Here is a 9265-nt window from a genome sequence, read left to right as displayed (position 1 = left end):
ATATATATATATATAATGTGTGTGTTATTCACCCATAAGATGAATGAAATGATGTCATTTGCAGGAAAATGGATGGAACTGGAGATCATCTTCGGCATAATAAGCCAGACTAAAAAAGGAGAAAAATAACATTTTCTCTCATATGTGGAATCGACATTTTAAAAACAACAAAGGACGTGAAATAGGAAGCCTTTGGCCAGAAGAGGGGCCCAACAAGGGTGAAGGGGTGTCAAGAAAAGGCAAAAGGGTGGTGCATATATTAGAGTAATTATATCCAGTATATACAATTGTTATGGGAAAATGTCATGATGACACCCATTATTTTGTATAAATAAAATGTGCTAATAATATCAATCAATTGATCCATCAGTTAGTCAATCAATCAACCTTGGTTTTCTGGCATGCTGAAGGAAAGATCTGTCTTCTATATGACTAGTTAGGAAGGGACAAACAAAAGCAACACGACAAACCCAGGAAATATAGGATTTACCACTGGTATACAGTAATTCAGAATGAAATTCTTGGAAGAAAAATAAATAAATAATAAACCCAGATATCAGTGGTTTCTGCTGCAGTAATGCCATAACAGTAACAAATATCAGTGAAGTCAAAAGACCATCAGTTATATGGGCTCAGACAGGAATCTGGATTCAGGCTGAGCTCAGCTGAGCTTTGCCTCAAGTTTTGGGTTGCTTCCTGGTTTTCTTCGAGTCTCTTATCATTTTGGACAGAGGGTCAAGGAGGACATTTTCTTGTTATGTCAGTGACGGAGCTTAGGAGAATAAGATTAGTCACAGAAGACGTTTTGCATCTCTGTGTCTATTCTGAGAGCACTCTATTGACCAGAGAAGAAAAAAACCCCATAGGCTCTTGGCCAGGAATGGATCGCTATAACAAAAGAGAGTAACGGGGGAAAAACAAATCAAACAGAAGTTTATTAACATGTATATTACATATATAAATGGGAGACATGCAGGGAATGGCTAGTTCTCAGCAAGATGGCTTGGAATTCCAGTTTATGTAGAATTTTAACAAATTGCACAAAAATTTTGGTGATGTGAGAAGACAACAGAAAGCAGCTTTGAGTCTTAAGGGGAGCTACTGGGAAGAAAGCAGGCATAAATGGGCGGTAAAGGCTGGTTCGTAAGGCTGGCTGATAGAGTCCTCTGGAACTATCTCTGGGCCAGTAAGGATCTCAGTTTGTCCTCGGTGCTTAACATCTTCCTGAATGGGGGAAGGATGCCTTTTTTCTTTGTAAATTTATGTTCTATTTTTAGGCAAATAGAGAAGGGGTAGAGAGCTTACCTGTACCTGCATCTCTTCACTTGCGTTCAGCTCAACAATTCTTATCAGGGGTGACCTCAATAAAGCAAATGACAAAATCAAAACCAGCACACAGTTATACATGCTGTGAGTAGGAGCCTCAGGTCTCATCAGATCATACCATCAGGCCCAGAGCCCAAGATTTCTTGGGTTACATCAAGGATGTCTGTGTTTACCCCTTCTTGACTTAAAGGCCAAAAGTTAGTTACATGTTTCCTCTGCACTTAACACCTAATGATGGAACAGACTCAGTCTTTAAAGGAAGGAGCAGAAGGCCCACAGCTGCGACTAATTCATATCGTGTGGAAGTCTACAGGACAAATGACAGTCAAGAGCCCCTTCCAGGGATATGCAGATTCATTTTAAGGGTTTTTAAATTTTTTGTTTATTAAAATGTATTTTATTTGTTATTTTATGTGTATGAGTATATTGCCTGCATGTGTGTAAGTGCACCTGTGTCCTGTGATGTGTGGGGAGGTTGGAAGAGTGTGTCGGATCACCTGGAACTGTAGTTATGGACAATTGTTAGCTGCCATGTGGGTGATGGGAACTGAACCTTGGTCCTCTGCAAGAGTAGTCAGTGCTCTTAACCACTGAGCTATATCTGTAGCCTTGCTTTTATCATTATTATCATTCCTATATTATTATCATAAGCAATAGGTTTCATTATGACATTTTTTGTTTTGTTTTAATTTTGAGACAGGGTCTCATGTAGCCTAGGCTGGCCTCCACCTCTAGCCAGGTAACTCAAGATGAACTCCTGATTCTCCTGCCTCCACCTCTCAAATGCTGAGATTACTGGTATATCCTATCACACTCAGTTTATGTGATGCTGGGGATTGACCCAGGGCTTCCTGCATGGCATGCAAGCACACTGCCAACTGAGCCCCAGCCCCAGCCTCCACCATGGCATTTTCATACATGTTGCTGCTTCTCCCTTCTCGCTGTTGGTTCCCGTCCCTTCCCTCCCCCCTTCTTTCTCTCTCCTTTCCCCTCCTCCTGATTCCATGTCATATCTACTCTTATTACCCGTTTCTTTATCTCCTGCCTAATCTTACCTTAACATTTTTTCTTTCATTTATTTGTATGAGTGTTTTTATGTGCATGTATATATGTGCATCTGTGTGTGCAGTGCCCACAGAGGCCAGAAGAAGGCACTGGATCCTCTGGATCTGGAGTTACAGTTGGTTGTTAGCCATCTCACAGGTTTTGGGAATTAAACCTGGATCCTCTGCAAGAACAGCTAGTGCTTTTAACCACTGAGCCATCTCTCCAACTCTATTCTTTAAGGCTTCTTTTTCATGATAGGCATGGTGGTACCTGTCTTTAATCCCAGCAGAAGTACATAGTGAGACTGTAACAGGATGTTCATATAGAAAAATGGGACATGGAAGCTTTTGGTCAGGAAGTAGTAGCCTTTATTTCAGGCCAGTGCTGATACAGGAGCTCAGTGGATTCATACCCAAAGGTAGAGCCCTGAGCACAGCAGGGCATTGCCTTCTATACCATTCGTTAGTTTTTCTCTACACTTTGACTCTTTGATCTCTTTGTTTTTGTTTCTCTCTCTACTAATATGCATTCTGACTAAGTGTTTTTTGACACGGGATTGCAGACAGGGTTATACATGTGTACATAGACATTGATTGATTCTGTCACATTAGAAGGCCCTCACCTCAAGACCTTGTTTCAAAAACAAACAAAAAATCCAAACAAACAATAAAAGATTTCTTCCCCCATCTCCTTTCTAGTTTCATGACCTATACTCCTACGTACATAGCTATATATATATACAAATTGAAATTCACTTATGAAAGAAATACGTGGTATTTGTTTATTTTGAGTCTTGGACACTTTGCTTAAGAATTTCTAGTTCTATCCACTTTCCTGCCAATGTCATGATTTTATTCTTCTTTACAGTGAAATAAATTTCCATCGTGTATACATATCCCATTTTTTGCATCCGTCTGTTGATGGACACGTAAGTTGGTTCCACTTCTTACATTCTGAAAATTCCAGTTCTGCTCTTGGTAGACTGTTCTTGCACCCACTGTTTTCCCGTTCTCTTGGCTCCATCCTTCAGAGGGTCTTTTCTTTTCCAGCATCTTCTCTGGTTACTTGTGATGAGAGCCATAGAGAACATATTCTTCTTAAAGACTGAGCAGTTTCCTTAGATTGTGTCTAATCTCTAGCACGAGAGTCCAACTTTTTTTTTTTTTTTTGTCATTTTGAAGCAGGGTCTCCCTGTAGCCCCAGCTGTCCTGGAACTCACTGTGTAGACCAGGTTGGCCTTGAACTCACAGAGATCCGCCTGCCTCTGCCTCCCAAGTGCTGGGACTACAGGCATGCGCCACCACGCCTGGCCCAACCTTTCACAAAATATTTTTATTGATTCTTTGAGAATTTTGTGTTTTGATCATATTCAGACCCCCTCCCCAATCTCCTCTTTCATCCCAATATCCCCTCCAACTTCATGCCCTCTATTCTTTTTCTTAAGGTCTGTTGAGTCTAATTTGTATATGGGTTCACACTTGGGTATGGGTCCATCCTTCGGAATCTGGTCAATCTGCCAGCACCACACCCTTAAGAAAAGCTGACTCCTCTCCCAGCAGTTATCAATGATTCTCAGCTAGGGCAGGGCTTCTTGCCAACCTTGTCCCTCCATCTTGGGTTTTTGTCTGTTTTGGGCATGCTGTCACAAGGCTATCGGTTCATATGGGCAATATCCCTGTTGTGTCATTGCATTCATCTACCACCTCTGACTCTTACAGTCTTTCTTCCCCCTCTTCTGCCATGATCCCTGAGCCTTGGGAGGAGATGGTATGATATAGGTGTCCTATTTAGGGCTGAGCCCTCCACAGTCTCTTATTCTCTACACATTGACTGATTGTGGGTTTCCATGTTAATCTTCATCTGCTGCAAGAAGAAGCTTCTCCGGTGAGTGTTGAGAGATGCACTAATCAATGTGTATAAGAGTAAGTCATTAAGAGTCTGCTTAATACTATGTCTAGTTAGCAGAATAATAGTAGTACGTTCTCCCCTATAGCCTGCGACCTGCAATCAGGTACAGGCTCTTGACCTTGATAATAGTGCCAGGTATAGACTCTATTTTGGGAAGTGGGCCTTAAATTCAATCAGAAGGTGGCAGTGTGGTCTACAAGTATGTTGGTTCACATTTTTTGACTATCCAGATTTGACACAAGTGGCTGTTGGGATGCATGTTGGAGATCTCTGCTAGAGGCTTGGGAGTCAGAGGGTGACAGTACCATTTGTGTTTATCTATGTCCAGCATTGCTTCAGCCAATATACAGTTTCCAAAAGCTGTGTTGGATATATATTGGTTTTCAATATATTTGATTCTAGTTAACGTCAAGTGACAAAAACCATACTTCTAATGATTCTCAAGCCATTCTTTAGACTTACCACTACTAACCATTCAACAGACACCAATTCAGTGTCTGTTGAAAACAATCAGATTAATGTTTATGCAGCCACAGGTTGCCCAATGCAGATTGACCTCAATGAGACTCATCTCCAAGCTCTAGAGAGTGTTCATCTTCGTTCTGTGTATCCTTCATCCTCTTTAGACTAACAGGGTATCTGGGTTATGCACTTCTTAATTGATGGCAGAAACTAGAAACATGGGCATATTTGGGGCCTCTACTTGGTTCCTGTCACTTAACATCTAAGGTTGTTAATTCTGATTGTCAACTTTATTTGATTAATAACACTTGAGGTATTATCAAGGTGTAATTTGGGGTGTGTCTGCCAGAGTTTTCCAAAGAGGCTTACCCTGAACTTGAGTAGCATCATTCCGTGGGCCATGGATAAAAAGGGAAGAAGGGGAAAGCTAGCATGGCACAGTCCTCTTTCTCTGCTTCTTAATTAGCCAAGATATGAGCAAGCAGCCTCCCACTGCCACAGACAGGAGCTTCTCCACCATCCATGGTTGACTGTAGCTACCGTAACAGTGAGCCAGTGTGAAGCCTCCCTGCCTTAAGTTGTCAGGCATTTCATCACAACAATGAGAAACATAACCAGTACTCTATCACATTGGCTGACTTAGTGTTTTCATTACTTTTCTGTTGCTGTGATAAAACACCATGACTAAGGCAACTTATAGAAGGAAGAGTTTATCTGGCTTATAGTTCTAGAGGGGTAAGAGCCCATAATGGTGGTGGAGGTCTGGTGGCAGGAGGTGGCCAGAGCAGAAAGAAAGTACTCACATCTTCAAGTGGGCAGGCACAGGAAGCAGCAAGAAACACAATCTGGGAAGGCATAAGAACTCCCAAGCCCACTCCTAGTGATGTGCTTCCTCCAGCATGGCCAAAGATTCCATGACCATCACCAAACAAGCATTGTGAACCTGGGGACCAAGTATCCAAATACTGGGAGCCTATGGGTGACATTCTCATTCAAACCACCATACCAGTATTAGCTTTCTATGACTGCTGTACAATTTTCTCCAAACTTGGTGATTTAAAACAGTTCTGTAGATCAGAATTAGCAAAAGATTAGCGTCAAGGTGGCAGTGGGGCTGTGTTTCTTACTGGATGGATGATTAAGCAAAGACCCACTTCCCAGTTTATTCAGCTTGCTGGCCAAATGTAGCTGCTTGGGTTGAAGGACTGAAGTTCTCATTCCCCAGCTGGCTGGTAGGCAGGGTTCACCTCTGCCCCTAGAGTCGACTCTTTCCCCTGCTTCTTCCCCAACCTCATCTTGAAAGCCAGCAAGGACACATCAAGTCTTTACGATTCCGACTTCCCCAGCTCTCCCTTGTGCCATGTCTCTTTTGTCCCTCATATGCTGACTGACTCCAACCAGACACAATTCTCCAGGCTTGGGACTCATTTACAAAATTATCCTTATCTAGATGTATTTGTTATTTTTCTTGTTGTTGTAACCAAATACATACAAGGAAATAACTTGAGGGAAGAAGGGTTAATTTTGATTTACAGTTCGAGGATACAGCCCATCATGGAAGGAAATGTGCAGTGGCAGCTAGTCACATTGTGTCTACATGTAGGTAACAGAAAGCAGACAGGCAGTCTGTTGGGATGGGGCTATCAAACTTTGATGCATTCCCCTGGTAACTCACTTCTTCCAGCAAAGCTCTACATATAGAAGTTCCACTGTCTTCCAAAACAGCACCATCAGCTGGTGATCAAGTGTTCAAATGTGAAACCAAGGGAAACATTTCATAGTCAACCACAACACTGGCTAATCTAGGCTAATCTCCTTGATTTTAGATCTGTACCTATAGTTGCATTTGCAAAAGCCCTTCAGATTGATTGAATCATAGCAACCACAGTTAATATAAAGGACACAAACCTTGAGTTTGGTCCACTGAAAGTCCCAAATCAAGGGGCATGGACATGTACTGTGTTCAACACAAGGCTAAAGCAAGTTCCATGACAAGCCGATGTCAATTCAGAGAGAGAGGAGGGGATAATCTCATCAGAGAGAAGGCAGAAAGAAAGTGGACATTTGAAAAATCAAAACCGAGGATTGGCAAACTTGTTCAATGTCCAGAGAGTAGATAACGTAGTCTTTATGAAATATACTGTCATGACTGCTGAACTCTGCCATTGTAACTCAGAAACAGTCACAGAGCAGACATCAGTGAATGGACATGTTTAACAATAAAACTTTACTTATGAAAAGCAAGTGGGAAACTGGGGAAGAAATCCCAATCCTATCTGAGGAAGTATTGGCAACCAATGGCTTCTGGAAGGGGCAGAATCACTCTCATTGAAAGGTGAGACTCTTAATAGGTTGACGAGACTCCATTGGATAAACCCACACTAAAGGGTATTTAGAGACCCAAACTAATTCTATAGGCCTTTATATAAATATATAAATATATGTGTGTGTGTATGTGTATTATATATTACAGTACCCCCATGGGGGGTGCCAAGGGGGGGCAGTGCAGATATGGGAGATCTAAATTTGGTCAAAATATATTGTATGAAATTTGCAAAAGTTCAAAAACAAGTGAAAACAAGCAAACAAATGGGGAGCCACATTGAGTGGAGTCTCTAGTAATAAACTGTGTAACATCAAGTAAGCCCAAAAGATAACGAGACACAATAACTAGAAATCATAGTTTCTTATTGCAGGAATGGATTCTCCTCTGGGAAGCTTTTTGTCTAAAACTTCCTTCAAAATTTTAAAGGTGAGATTCACAAAATAAGAATTATTTCTGTGATGATTTATATACCAATTTGACAGGATCATCTCAGAAACAAATCTCTGGGCCTGTCTCTAAGGGATTTTCTAGATTACGTTAACTAAGGAATGAAGAGCCACCTTGCACATAAGCAACCCCATTGCATGGGCTGGGTTCCTGGGCGGCATAAAGTAAGGACACTCAGGTCTCTCTGCTTCCTGACTATGGACACTGTGTGACCAGATGCCTCCTGCCTTTTCTGCCATGGTGGACAGTGTCCTTTCTAATTATAAGCCGAAATAAAACCTTCCTGCCTTAAGTTGCTTTTTGTCAGGCATTTTGTTACAGCAACAAGGAAAGTTATCAGTACTTTTCACTTCATTATCTGTCCTTAGCCATGTTCGGCTATATCACCATGATTTTACGGGCAAACTACACACTGCCCAAAAGGTTCTCTGGATATCTGTTGCCTATTCCACCTACCTTGATGGCTGAGGGGTCCTAGCCTAAAGTGGTGAAGCCACTATTGACATGTGGTAGTGGCTTCCTTACAGGAGAATTGCTCCATACCTCACAGGAGAGGTACAGTAGTGGCAAGTTTATCTTCCTGAGAACTTCTGTTTTACTCCCAGGAATGGGAAAAGCTTCCTGAAACCTAGAGATGCATCTTATGGATAGATACTTATCAGAAATCCTCCATGGTTCAGTCAAAAAAATTCTGATAAACTAGGCAGGGTGGTTCAGGCCTGTAATCCCAGCCTCCCAGAAGACCAAGACAAAAGGATTGCAGGTTCCACGCTTGCTTGAGCTATAGAGAGACTCAAGACCAGCCTGAGCAACTTACTGAGACTTAGTCTCAAAATAAAAAGTAAAAATAAGGCTGAGGGTGAATCTAGCTCAGTGGTAGATGGCTTGTCTTGCTTGTGTAAACCCTAACTCAATTTCTCATCACACACACACACACACACACACACACACACACACACACTCTGGAAAACATTGAATTTCTTGGTTGTTCAACATAGGACTTCCTAATGCAATAAAAATACCCTACCAGGTAGTTCACAAGGCCCCTTGACTCTGATGGCCCCACACTGGTCCCACCACTGGAGTCTGGGCAGGTGGGAGGGGTGTCTTTGTATTGATCTTACTACTCGCTGATTTTCTGGAACATTTGCTTATAGAGTATTGGGCCTTTTCTTTTGTAACAGCTAATTGAATGATTGTTATTACTGAAGAAAACAAAGATTTACAAACAAAAGCAGTTAGTAGCTTTTATCCATCATCAAGGAATTAACCAATTGGCAACAAGTGAGACAGCTCAATTCCTTTAGATATCTGAGACCGAATGGGCTTAATTGGGGAAGCATGTTAAAAGGAATGGAATGACATTCATTATGGATTAAGCTAATACATCTCAGACCCATCACATGGCTTAATTTAACAAATTCCACATCTTACTGTTTGGCAGGAAATAGCATCTCATGAGCACCATTACCAGCCAGTCTGCCTTGAGTGGGTGGGAAAGATCAAGTGCATCTGAAAACTGTTAATCTTAATAACACTGCGCCTTGCCTTGGCAAAGGGCAGTGTAGGCTTGGGAAACTTAGAACTGGCTCAGTACTCTACTGCTAGCCTCCCTGATGACCTCCTCTTTGTACCCAAAGTGAGGAGGGTGGGAGTGTCCTCTTCACTCTCCAGTTCAGCTTGCCCAAAGTCGACCAGCATTAGTCCACTGTTGAGAAAACCATTGACTTCCTGCTGTGATCTCCACAA

Source organism: Nannospalax galili, unplaced genomic scaffold (genome assembly GCF_000622305.1).
Source record: "Nannospalax galili isolate Female #2095 unplaced genomic scaffold, S.galili_v1.0 scaffold162, whole genome shotgun sequence".
NCBI lineage: Eukaryota > Metazoa > Chordata > Mammalia > Rodentia > Spalacidae > Nannospalax > Nannospalax galili.
Note: the sequence above shows the minus strand (reverse complement) of the source record.